General features: G+C 46.3%; 1 protein-coding gene across 1 annotated transcript in view; it reads left to right on the forward strand.

Annotated features, from left to right (window-relative positions):
• Positions 1-14,333, forward strand: part of LOC120993420 (cell cycle control protein 50B-like) — a 69,972-nt gene that overhangs the window by 45,672 nt on the left and 9,967 nt on the right. The gene's annotated exons all lie outside the window — the stretch shown is intronic.

Consider the following 14,333-nt stretch of genomic DNA (forward strand, 5'->3'; position numbering starts at 1 on the left):
TCATTTGCAGCTGTTCCAGATCCAAACCAGATGCCATTGGTCTGTGTACTTTTTTTTTTTTTTTTTGGTCTTCCCGCCAAGTGCTGTTCAGTGCATACCTGCCTGATCAGCACCTGGGGATTATTCTTTGTGCTTTTTTTATTTTTTATTATTTTTTCGTTCAAAAAGAAGAAATTGTAGTTAGAGATATAGAGATAGATAGATATAATTAGCCAGTGTTCACTTTTTTTTAACACTGTAGTGAATTTTTATGCTACAGTTTTTGCACGGACGCACAATCTGTGCGTGCTGCAGAGTACTGCTCAGTAGTGTGCTCATTTTTTATTTTTATATATTTAATTTTTTTACAGTTTTGTGTGAAAAGACCTGCAGTTAGTGGTGTGTATGTGTGTGTGTGTGTATATGTATATGTATATGTATATATATATATATATATATAATATATATATATATATATATATATATATGATCGTATTTTTCGATTTAGAAGACGCACAAAAAAAAAAGTAGGGGGGGGGGGGGAGGAAAGTGTCTGTAGCAGTACCCCCATCAGACTAAAATAAAAAATCATCTTGCCTGACCCGCGGCTCTTCTTCAGCTGTCGCGCTTCCATCTTCCCTGCCTGTGCTGCACTGTCCCGTACAGCATCAGGACGTAATGTGCACGCAGTCATGTGGCAGTGCAGGCCGGGAAGATGGGAGCGCAACAGCTGAAGAGGAGCCGTGGCGCAGGACAGGTAAGATGATTTTTTATTTTAGTCTGATGGGGGTACTGATGGGCTATTCTGAGGTCTAAGGCTCTGAGTGGGCTGATATGAGGTCTGATAAAATATTTTTTTCTTATTTTCCTACTCTAAAATTTCAAATGATATATGTATATATTTCAGTTAGTGTCAGTTTAGAATTTTGCACGAACGCACCATCTATGTACGTGCATTTTGCAACCACTGAGCACCAATCAGTAGTGTCCATTACTGATAAGTAATCTACTCCTCTACCCCCTCAATCATCATCATCCGATGATAAGGGACCCTCTAGAAGGCACTCCAGGGTAGCAGCGGAGGCAGCCCCCCAGAGTGAACCCTTATGGACCCCACACCTGATGATTATCGGCCCCAAATTACAAATTTTGTGGGCAGCTCCGGAATACAGATAGACAGGGCTTCACAGAAATAGATTTTTTTAATGGTGGCCCAAACCAATTTATATGCCCAACAACTCATTGATCAGAACCCTACATCGCCATACTCTAGACCAGTGTTTCCCAACCAGCGTGCCTACAGCTGTTGCAAAACTACAACTCCCAGCATGCCCAGACATCCATAGGTTGGATCCCAGTAAGTGCAGCAGAGATAGGGCCAGATTTATCATTAGCTCAGGTCAGAATAATGGAGTGAAAAAGTCCCAAAAAAGTCCCAAACGCTAAAACTGCGCACAAATTTGCGACTTTTTTCTGCTCTACACTAGGCTCGCCAGTTTTCTGAAAGTGGGCGTGTTTTCTTATGTAAATGAATCTCTAGACAGATTTACTATTGGGACTATTTAAAAAAAGTCGCAAAAAAGTCCCAATTTCACTCCAGTGAGGACCATGCTTATCTTATGAGACTTTTTAATAGAACATGCGACTTTTTCATAAAAACGTGCGACTTTTTCGTAAAGATGTGCGACTTTTGTAAAGCTGCTTACTGACGGATAAACTGCTACCGTCAAACCACATTTATTACAGTCTTAAAGGGCCGATCATAAATCTGACTTGGCTAAAACTGACTTTAGCCATATGTGAAAGTGGAGTGAGCTGTCAGAGTCATGATAAATCTGGCCCATTGTGTTTTGGGCACTCGTGCTGCATATGGGCGTTGTAAAGAAGCCAAACGTTAGACAATATTGGAGTTCGGACATCAGACTCCAATTTACAGGAAGACCATGACCCGGAAGAGATTTGAGTCAATTTGGAAATTCCTACACTATAACGACAATGCACAGTGCCCACCCCAATGCACAGTGCCCACCTCCGGGTACACCCACAAGTTCCGCATTTACGAAGGGAAAGATTCCCGGATAGAACTCCTAGAATGGGCCCCGCCCCCATCCTAAGAGTTAGTGGGAAGATTGTTTGGGACTTACTGCACCCGCTGCTGGATAAGGGTTACCACCTCTATGTGGATAACTATTATACCAGAATACCCCTATTCAGGCCCCTAACTGCCAGAGGTACTGTGGCTTGCAGCACAGTGCGCAAAAATCAGAGAGGATCACTAGATCCCTAGTAGGGCAACCACTGAGAATGGGTGAAAGTAGGGCTCTCCTCCATGATAACATGCTGGTGGTTAAGGCTACTTTCACACCTGCGTTTAGGTGCTGATCCGTCTGGTATCTGCACAGACGGTTAACCTACAAAAAGGCAGCTCTGTCAACTTAGACAGCTATAGTTACCACTTGTGCCACATCCAGAGTAGACCAAAAACCAAACAAGTGGAATAGTGTATCAAAAATGTCATTTATTATAAAATATAAAAGATATGGAGAACAGGATGGTATACAGTACACGGAGAAGCACAGGGCCAGTCACACCAAAAACACCACCAAGAAGGCTGTGCAGTATAAAGCACAGATAGGTACGACCAAAGGATAAAAGCATGAGGCTCCGGAGTAACCAGGATGATATAGCATATAATGGTCGCCCCAATTAGGGTATTGTACACAAGGTACCACAGACCAAATATGGTACACCGAGAGCCGTAGCTTACATGCACGGAAATGTATAGGCACCACAGCCTGCCAATGATAATGACACAAATAATAGGGATAACTGGCTGGAATCAAAATGCCGACATGCGCCTAAATGCAGAGGACCCAATGTGGATACATACGAGGGTGCCCTGTACCTAGTGTGGAGCCGTGCTAATAGCAGGACGTCCTGACGACGCCGCTGAGGTGAAACGCGCGTCAAGGTCTCGCGCTCAGGGCCTGACATCCATCCCACCACCATGTCTTCAGGTACGTCCTGCTATTAGCACGGCTCCACACTAGGTACAGGGCACCCTCGTATGTATCCACATTGGGTCCTCTGCATTTAGGCGCATGTCGGCATTTTGATTCCAGCCAGTTATCCTTATTATTTGTGTCATTATCATTGGCAGGTTGTGGTGCCTATACATTTCCGTGCATGTAAGCTACGGCTCTCGGTGTACCATATTTGGTCTGTGGTACCTTGTGTACAATACCCTAATTGGGGCGACCATTATATGCTATATCATCCTGGTTACTCGGGAGCCTCATGCTTTTATCCTTTGGTCGTACCTATCTGTGCTTTATACTGCACAGCCTTCTTGGTGCTGTTTTTGGTGTGACTGGCCCTGTGCTTCTCCGTGTACTGTATACCATCCTGTTCTCCATATCTTTTATATCTGCACAGACGGATCCGCACCTATAATGCAAATGCTTGTATCCGTTCAGAACGGATCCGTTTGCATTACCATGATAATGCAAACGGATCAGTTTTGACTTGCATTGAAAGTCAATGGGAGGCGGATCCGTTTTCAATTGCACCATATTGTGTCAGTAAAAACGGATCCGTCCCCATTGGCTTACATTGTAAGTCAGGACGGATCCGTTTGGCTCAGTTTCGTCAGACGGACATCAAAACGCTGCTTGTGGAGACTGAACGGAGCCAAACTGATGCAGTCTGAGCGGATCCTTATCCATTCAGAATGCATTGGGGCTAAACTGATCCGTTTTGGGCCGCTTGTGAGAGCCCTGAAACGGATCTCCCAGGCGGACCCAGAAACGGCAGTTTGAAAGTAGCCTAAGTACAAGGACAAGAGGGATGTCCTTGTACTGACCAACATTCACACTAACACCAGCTCCCCTGCCCCTGTACGTGGTACCACAACCACTACCCCCAAACCAGTTTGTATCCTGGACTACAACAGGCACATGGGAGGGGTGGATCTTTCAGATCAACTTCTGAAGCCCTACAGTGCCAAACGAAAAACGAACGTGGTACAAAAAGCTGGCCGTACACATTGCCTTCTGTGTAGAGTTGAGCGAACACCTGGATGTTCGGGTTCGAGAAGTTCGGCCGAACTTCCCGGAAATGTTCGGGATCCGAACCAGACCCGAACTTTGTCCCGAACCCCATTGAAGTCAATGGGGACCCGAACTTTTCGGCACTAAAAAGGCTGTAACGGGAAAGAGCTAGAGGGCTGCAAAAGGCAGCAACATGTAGGTAAATCCCCTGCAAACAAATGTGGATAGGGAAATGAATTAAAAAAAAAATAAAAAAAAAATTAACCAATATCAATTGGACAGAGGTCCCATAGCAGAGAATCTGGCTTCACGTCACCCACCACTGGAAGAGGCCACTGTCACACATTTAGGCCCTGGCACCCAGACAGAGGAGAGAGGTCCCGTAACAGAGAATCTAGCTTCATGTCTGCACAGAATCAGTCTTCATGTCAGCACAGAATGTCTTCATGTCATAGCAGAGAATCAGGCTTCACGTCACCCACCACTGGAACAGGCCACTGTCACATATTTAGGCCCCGGCACCCAGACGGAGGAGAGGTTCATTCAACTTTGGGTTGCCCCGCAATATAATGGTAAAATGAAAATAAAAAAGGATTGAATGAGGAAGTGCCCTGGAGTACAATAATATATTGTTAAGGGGAGGTAGTTAATGTCTAATCTGCACAAGGGATGGACAGGTCCTGTGGGATCCATGCCTGGTTCATTTTTATGAACGTCAGCTTGTCCACATTGGCTGTAGACAGGCGGCTGCGTTTGTCTGTAATGACGCCCCCTGCCGTGCTGAATACACGTTCAGACAAAACGCTGGCCGCCGGGCAGGCCAGCACCTCCAAGGCATAAAAGGCTAGCTCTGGCCACGTGGACAATTTGGAGACCCAGAAGTTGAATGGGGCCGAACCATCAGTCAGTACGTGGAGGGGTGTGCACAGGTACTGTTCCACCATGTTAGTGAAATGTTGCCTCCTGCTAACACGTTCCGTATCAGGTGGTGGTGCAGTTAGCTGTGGCGTGGTGACAAAACTTTTCCACATCTCTGCCATGCTAACCCTGCCCTCAGAGGAGCTGGCCGTGACACAGCTGCGTTGGCGACCTCTTGCTCCTCCTCTGCCTTCGCCTTGGGCTTCCACTGGTTCCCCCGTGACATTTGGGAATGCTCTCAGTAGCGCGTCTACCAACGTGCGCTTGTACTCGCGCATCTTCCTATCACGCTCCAGTGTAGGAAGTAAGGTGGGCCCATTGTCTTTGTACCGGGGATCCAGCAGGGTGGCAACCCAGTAGTCCGCACACGTTAAAATGTGGGCAACTCTGCTGTCGTTGCGCAGGCACTGCAGCATGTAGTCGCTCATGTGTGGCCAGGCTGCCCAGAGGTAAGGACAAGCTGTCCTCTGTGGGAGGCGTATCGTCATCGTCCTGTGTTTTTTCCCCCAGCCACGCACCAGTGATGGGCCCGAGCTGCTTTGGGTGCCACCCCGCTGTGAACATGCTTCATCCTCATCCTCCGCCACCTAATCCTCGTCCTCGTCCTCTTCGTCCTCCAGTAGTGGGCCCTGTCTGGCCACATTTGTACCTGGCCTCTGCTGTTGCAAAAAACCTCCCTCTGAGTCACTTCGAAGAGACTGGCCTGAAAGTGCTAAAAATGACCCCTCTTCCTCCTGGGCCACCTCCTCTTCCATCATCGCCCTAAGTGTTTTCTCAAGGAGACATAAAAGTGGTATTGTAACGCTGATAACTGCGTCATCGCCACTGGCCATGTTGGTGGAGTACTCGAAACAGCGCAACAGGGCACACAGGTCTCGCATGGAGGCCCAGTCATTGGTGGTGAAGTGGTGCTGTTCCACAGTGCGACTGACCCGTGCGTGCTGCAGCTGAAACTCCACTATGGCCTGCTGCTGCTCGCACAGTCTGTCCAGCATGTGCAAGGTGGAGTTCCACCTGGTTGGCACGTCTCATATGAGGCAGTGACCGGGAAGGCCGAAGTTACGCTGTAGCGCAGACAGGCGAGCAGCGGCAGGGTGTGAACGCCGGAAGCGCGAACAGACGGCCCGCACTTTATGCAGCAGCTCTGACATGTCGGGGTAGTTGCGAATGAACTTCTGCACCACCAAATTCAGCACATGTGCCAGGCAAGGGATGTGCGTCAAACCGGCTAGTCCCAGAGCTGCAATGAGATTTCGCCCATTATCGCACACCACCAGGCCGGGCTTGAGGCTCAGCGGCAGCAACCACTCGTCGGTCTGTTGTTCTATACCCCGCCACAACTCCTGTGCGGTGTGGGGCCTGTCCCCCAAACATATGAGTTTCAGAACGGCCTGCTGACGTTTACCCCGGGCTGTGCTGAAGTTGGTGGTGAAGGTGTGTGGCTGACTGGATGAGCAGGTGGAAGAAGAGGAGGAGGAAGCTGAGTAGGAGGAGGAGACAGGAGGCAAAGAATGTTGCCCTGCGATCCTTGGCGGCGGAAGGACGTGCGCCAAACAGCTCTCCGCCTGGGGCCCAGCCGCCACTACATTTACCCAGTGTGCAGTTAGGGAGATATAGCGTCCCTGGCTGTGCTTACTGGTCCACGTATCTGTGGTTAGGTGGACCTTGCCACAGATGGCGTTGCGCAGTGCACACTTGATTTTATCGGACATTTGGTTGTGCAGGGAAGGCACGGCTCTCTTGGAGAAGTAGTGGCGGCTGGGAACAACATACTGTGGGACAGCAAGCGACATGAGCTGTTTGAAGCTGTCTGTGTCCACCAGCCTAAATGACAGCATTTCATAGGCCAGTAGTTTAGAAATGCTGGCATTCAGGGCCAGGGATCGAGGGTGGCTAGGTGGGAATTTACGCTTTCTCTCAAATGTTTGTGAGATGGAGAGCTGAACGCTGCCGTGTGACATGGTTGAGATGCTTGGTGACGCAGGTGGTGGTGTTGGTGGTACATCCCATGTTTGCTGCAGAAGAGGTAGCAGGGGGAGCCTGAGTGACTTCCTTGTTTTTAAGGTGTTTCCTTCACTGCAGTTCATGCTTTGCATGTAGGTGCCTGGTTGTTGGCTCGGTCTCACCACTGCCTCTTCCTCCGAACTGTGAAAGTCAGTGGCACGACCTTCATTCCATGTGGGGTCTAGGACCTCATCGTCCCCTGCATCGTCTTCCACCCAGTCTTGATCCCTGACCTCCTGTTCAGTCTGCACACTGCAGAAAGACGCAGCAGTTGGCACCTGTGTTTCGTCATCATCAGAGACGTGCTGAGGTGGTATTCCCATGTCCTCCTCATCAGGAAACATAAGTGGTTGTGCGTTAGTGCATTCTATCTCTTCCACCCCTGGGGAAGGGCTAGGTGGATGCCCTTGGGAAACCCTGGCAGCAGAGTCTTCAAACAGCATAAGAGACTGCTGCATAACTTGAGGCTCAGACAGTTTCCCTGATATGCATGGGGGTGATGTGACAGACTGATGGGCTTGGTTTTCATGCGCCATCTGTGCGCTTTCTGCAGAAGACTGGGTGGGAGATAATGTGAACGTGCTGGATGCACTGTCGGCCACCCAATTGACTAATGCCTGTACCTGCTCAGGCCTTACCATCCTTAGAACGGCATTGGGCCCCACCAAATATCCCTGTAAATTCTGGCGGCTACTGGGACCTGAGGTAGTTGGTACACTAGGACGTGTGGCTGTTGCAGAACGGCCACGTCCTCTCCCAGCACCAGAGGGTCCACTAACACCACCATGTCCACGTCCACGTCCCTTGCTAGATGTTTTCCTCATTGTTCCTCTTCACCACAATTTTGAAAATGGCAAATTTGGGAATAGTTTTTCAACCCAGAACAAAAATTGTGCTTTTATGGTCACTACAAATAATTGGACCAGCTAAAACAGTACTGATTTGGAGGAATATAAATGTCAGGGCTATTTTTTAGGCGCTGGGTGACAGGCTCAACTTGCCCCTGATGTAGTATATGGCCAAAAAATAACCACACTGTTGATGGTTAAATGCACTTGGGTGACACAGGCTCAGCCTGCACCTGATGTAGGATATGGCCAAAAAATAACCACACTGTTGATGGTTAAATGCACTTGGGTGACACAGGCTCAGCCTGCACCTGATGTAGGATATAGCAAAAAATAACCACACTATTGATGGTTAAATGCACTTGGTGGTAGCTTGTGCTGGCGCACCGCAAGCCACAAAATGGCCGCCGATCACCCCAGATAAAAGTGATATAAAAACGCTCTGGGCAGCCTAAAAAAAGTGAGCAATTCAATATCAGCACTTCAATGATCCACAGCTGGAAATCGATCACTGAATTGTCTTTTGGAGGAGTTAATCTGCCTAATCTCGCACTAACATGGCAGCAGCAACCTCTCCCTATGCTTGAATCGGCAGAGTGACGTGCAACGCTACGTGACCCAAGCTTATATAGAGGCTGGGTCACATGCTGCACTGGCCAATCACAGCCATGCCAATAGTAGGCAAGGCTGTGATGGCCTCTTGGGGCAAGTAGTATGACGCTTGTTGATTGGCTGCTTTGCAGCCTTTCAAAAAGCACCGAACCCGGACTTTTACGAAAATGTTCGGGTCTGTGTCACGGACACCCCAAAATTCGGTACGAACCCGAACTATACAGTTCAGGTTCGCTCATCCCTACTTCTGTGCAATACGTACATGCTATTTAATTCTGCAGGCCACACAGGAACTTTCCTTCAGTGCCAAGAGGAGGTAATCAAGGCCCTAATTTTTCAAAGCCAGGCCGGGGAGGGTCCCAGTACTTCAGGAAGTCAAGGTGCCAGTGTTGTACCAGGGCAACATTTTCCAGGTCAAGTCCCCCAGACAGCAAGGAAGGAAGGATGGACCCAAAAAAGATGCAGGGTGTTTTTAGAATAGGGGGATAAGGAAAGACACCATTTACCACTGTGAAACCTGCCCTGAAAAGCCTGGCCTGTGCATGCAGGAGTGTTTCAGAATCTTCCACATCCATGCAGTATTCATTTAATTTCATCCATGATTTACCCTGCAGTTTTACCACCTTATATCTCTGATTTAGTCCACATAGCTTACAGATCCACTTTTCGCCAACCACTACATATTCATTTCTGTGAAACACCTGTTAGGTCAAAAGTACCCTTTTCACCCCTTAAAATGTTTGTACGGGGGTGCTCTTTCCAAAATGGGGTCATTTCTTGGGGTTTTCAATTTCTGGGGACCTCGGCAATCTTTTAAAGGGGTTGTCTCACCCCTCCTGGCCGTAACCCCCGGAGACTAGCAGTGTATAATGAGGACGAAGAAGTAATATAGTGGGGACCAGAGGCATTTCTGCTAATTCATCTACATTAGTAAGTTACTTATATCCATGTCATGCACATAATAAATATAACTCGAGTTGAGACAACCCCCTTTAAATGCGACATGGCAACTAAAATCCATGTCTGCAATTCAGGCCTGCCAGCAAAATCCATATTTTGCAGTTTGCTTCTAGAGCCCTGCTGTGCGCCCATACAGCAGGATACAAGCACATATGGGGTGTTTCCTGAATGGGGAGAAAATGGGGAACACATACTGGGGTTCATTTTCTAATTTAACCCCTTGTGGAAGTGAAAAATTGGGGTCTGCTAGTAATTTTTCATTTTCACAAATGTGTGCTTTGAAATCCTTTTACATAGTAACATAGTACATAAGGCCGAAAAAAGACATTTGTCCATCCAGTTCGGCCTGTTATCCTGCAAGTTGATCCAGAGGAAGGCCAAAAACCCTGTGAGGTAGAAGCCAATTTTCTCCACTTTAGGGGAATAAAAATTCCTTCCCGACTCCAATCAGGCAATCAGAATAATTCCCTGGATCAACGACCCCTCTCTAGTAGCTATAGCCTGTAATATTATTAAGCTCCAGAAATACGTCCAGGCCCCTCTTGAATTCCTTTATTGTACTCACCATCACCACCTCCTCAGGCAGAGAGTTCCATAGTCTCACTGCTCTTACCGTAAAGAATCCTTTTCTATGTTTGTGTACAAACCTTCTTTCCTCCAAACGCAGAGGATGTCCCCTCGTCACAGTCACAGTCCTGGGGATAAATAGCTGATGGGATAGATCTCTGTACTGACCCCTGATATATTTATACATATTAATTAGATCTCCCCTCAGTCGTCTTTTTTCTAAAGTGAATAACCCTAATTTTGATAATCTTTCAGGGTACTGTAGTTGCCCCATTCCAGTTATTACTTTAGTTGCCCTCCTCTGAACCCTCTCCAGCTCTATGTCTGCCTTGTTTACAGGAGCCCAGAACTGTACACAGTACTCCATGTGTGGTCTGACTAGCGATTTGTAAAGTGGTAGGACTATGTTCCTATCACGGGAATCTATGCCCCTTCTGATGCAACCCATTATCTTGTTGGCCTTGGCAGCAGCTGCCTGACACTGGTTTTTGCTGCTTAGTTTGCTGTTTATTAAAATTCCTAGATCCTTTTCCATGTCAGTGTTACCGAGTGTTTTACCATTTAGTATGTACGGGTGACTTGCATTTTTCCTTCCCATGTGCATAACTTTACATTTATCAGTGTTAAACCTTATCTGCCCAAGCCTCCAATCTATCCAGATCCCTCTGTAGTAGTATACTGTCCTCTTCAGTGTAAATTACTTTACACAGTTTAGTGTCATCTGCGAAAATTGATACTTTACTATGCAAGCCTTCTACAAGATCATTAATAAATATATTGAAGAGAATAGGGCCCAAGACTGACCCCTGAGGTACTCCACTAGTGACAGTGACCCAATCTGAGTGTGTACTGTTAATAACCACCCTCTGTTTTCTATCACTCAGCCAGTTACTTACCCACATACAGATGTTTTCTCCCAGTCCGAGCATTCTCATTTTATATACTAACCTTTTATGTGGTACAGTGTCAAATGCTTTGGAGAAGTCCAGATATACGACATCCATTGATTCGCCGCTGTCAAGTCTAGAACTTACCTCCTCATAGAAACTGATTAAATTAGTCTGACATGACCGATCCCTCACGAAGCCATGCTGATATGGCGTTATTTGCTTATTTCCGTTGAGATGCTCTAATATAGCATCTCTCCGAAAACCTTCAAACAGTTTACCCACAACAGATGTTAAACTTACCGGCCTATAGTTTCCAGGCTCTGTTTTTGGCCCCTTTTTGAATATTGGCACCACATATGCCACGCGCCAATCCTGTGGGACATTCCCTGTCAGTATAGAGTCTGCAAATATCAGAAATAAGGGTCTGGCTATGACATTACTTAATTCCTTTAGGATACGGGGGTGTATGTCATCCGGTCCTGGCGATTTGTCTATTTTAATCTTTTTAAGTCGCTGATGTACTTCTTCCTGGGTCAGACAGGACACTTTTAATGGGGAATTTATTTTTACATTCTGCATGTCATCTGACAGTTTATTTTCCTCAGTGAATACGTTGGAGAAAAAAATATTTAACAGCTTTGCTTTCTCCTCGTCGCTCTCTGCGACTCCCCCCTCATTACTCTTTAAAGGGCCAACACCTTCAGATTTATACTTTTTAACATTTATATAATTGAAGAACATTTTAGGGTTAGTTTTACTCTGTTTGGCAATTAATCTCTCGGTCTCTAGTTTGGCCGCTTTTATTTGTTTTTTACATGTTCTATTTTTTTCCTTATAGTTTTTCAGTGCTTCCGTGCTACCCTCCTGTTTTAGTGTTTTATATGCTTTCTTTTTGTCATTTATTGCTTTCTTTACAGTTCTATTTATCCACATTGGTTTCTTTTTGTTCCTTAACCTTTTATTACCATACGGTATGTACCTCTCACAATGAGTTTTTAGGATGTTTTTAAAGATATCCCATTTTGTGTCTGTATTTTGTGAGGACTTTGTCCCAGTTAGTTTGGCCTATGGCCTCTCTTAGTTGGCTAAATTTAGCTTTTTTGAAGTTTTGGTTTTTTTGTTCCTCCCTGTAGAAACGCTCTTTTGAATGATAATTGGAAGGTTATTACTTTATGGTCACTATTTACCAGGTGTCCCCCAACCTGCACGTCTGTTCTGTCAGGTCTATTGGTTAATATTAAGTCCAGTATGGCCGTCCCTCTAGTCGGGTCCTGAACCAGTTGGGAGAGGTAATTGTCTTTGGTTATTGCCACGAACCTGTTTCCCTTATGAGATATACAAGTTTCAGTTTCCCAGTCTATATCTGGGTAGTTGAAGTCCCCCATAATAACCACCTCATTATGATTTGCCGCCTTGTCTATCTCGTTTAGTAGTAGATTTTCTGTGGACTCTGGTATATTCGGTGGTTTATAGTAAACTCCTATTAGTAATTTATTGTTGTTTTTAGCTCCATGTATCTCTACCCACAGTGACTCCACATGTTCATGTCCCTCACTTATATTTTCTCGGACTGTGGGCTTTAGACAGGACTTTATATAAAGGCAGACCCCTCCCCCTCTCCGGTTTTGACGATCCTTTCTAAACAGACTGTAACCTTGTACATTAACTGCCCAGTCATAGCTTTCATCCAGCCATGTCTCAGTTATTCCCACTATGTCATAGTCCTCCTCACACATCACTAATTCCAGTTCACCAGTTTTATTAGTCAGGCTTCTGGCATTAGTATACATACATTTGAGAGGTTTATGTATATTTTTTACCCTACACCTTTCCTTCTGAACTGTTCTAGTCCCTCCTTCCATTCCTCCCCCATTCTTATTACCTTGCCCCCGGTCTCTATCTGCACTATCTTCCCCTCCTATAACGTAATTACCCTCCCCCCCAGTCCCTAGTTTAAACACTCCTCCAACCTTCTAGCCATCTTTCTCCCCAGCACAGCTGCCCCTTCCCCATTGAGGTGCAGCCCGTCCCTACGATAGAGCCTGTAGCCGATAGAAAAATCGTCCCAGTTCTCCAGGAACCCAAACCCCTCCTTCCTACACCCGTTTTTGAGCCACTTGTTAATCTCCCTAATCTCCCATTGCCTTTCTTGTGTGGCTCGTGGTACAGGCAGTATTTCGGAAAATACTACCTTTGAGGTCCTTGCCCTCAGCTTTTGACCTAAATCCCTGAAATCATTTTTAAGGACTCTCCACCTACCTCTAACTTTGTCATTGGTTCCGATATGGACCATGACCGCTGGATCATCTCCAGCCCCTCCCAGTAATCTGTCAACCCGATCCGCGATGTGTCGAACTCTAGCGCCAGGAAGACAGCACACTGTTCGGCGATCACTGTCTTTGTGACAGATTTCCCTATCTGTTCCCCTAATAATGGAGTCTCCCACTACCAGCACCTGTCTGGCCTGCCCTGCTCTCCTGGTTCCCTGCTTACCGGAGCTGACATTCCCCTGACTGGCAGAGGAAGTGTCTGGCTGGAGCAGTGCCGTCCCCGGACTGACATCCCCCTCATCTGGCAAACGTGCAAACTTGTTGGGGTGTGTCAGATCAGGGCTAGCCTCCCTGGCACTCTTCCCTCTACCCCGCTTTCTAACTTTTACCCAGCTAGCTACCTCACTTTCCTCAGCCTCCTCTCTGTCACCCTCCCCCTCATCTACCCCAAAGAGTGCTTGCTCGGTGAGAAGCAAACTCTTTTGCAAATTATCAATGCCTCTCAGTGTTGCAACTTGCCCATTTAGAGACTCGATCTGCGATTCCAAACGGGTAATTTGCTCACATCTAGAACAAAGATATACACCCTTGAACTCCTGTTCCAGGACTGCATACATCATGCAAGATGTGCACTGGACTGCGTTGTAAATTGTGCAACACATACTAAATGGGGATTACAACAGTAAAAAAGTAAAACAGTATAAATTATTTAGATCCTGTCTGCTGTAGTCGAAGGACCACGTAAAATTAAGCCAACAACACACAAGGAAATTATATCCAACCTTAGTTCCCAAACTCCTTTTCTTAAACTCCTGGTTTTTTAACTCCACTTAATAAGAAGCCACTTAGTAGAGCAAGCCTCAGAAAGAGCAGGCTCTGAAGAGTGTAAGTGGTTCAATTTATAGCACCTGGTTGCCCCAGGCACTCGCCTTAATTAAGCAGAGGAAAAAATAAATAACAAGTGTTTCTGCCTTCTGTGAGACACCTGTTTGCTGAAAAGTACCCTTTCCACCACTTAAAATGTTCATACGGGGGTGCTCTTTCCAAAATGGGGTAACTTCTTGGGATTTTTAATTTCTGGGGACCTCGGCAATCTTTTAAATGTGACATAGCGCCTAAAATCCATGTGTGGTTTCTAATATGTAAGCCCCACAAAGTGACTTTATAACTGAGCTGGTCCTTAAAAAAAATTGGGTTTTGGAAATGTTCTTAAAAATTTTAAGATTTGTTTCTAAA

Source organism: Bufo bufo, chromosome 3 (genome assembly GCF_905171765.1).
Source record: "Bufo bufo chromosome 3, aBufBuf1.1, whole genome shotgun sequence".
NCBI lineage: Eukaryota > Metazoa > Chordata > Amphibia > Anura > Bufonidae > Bufo > Bufo bufo.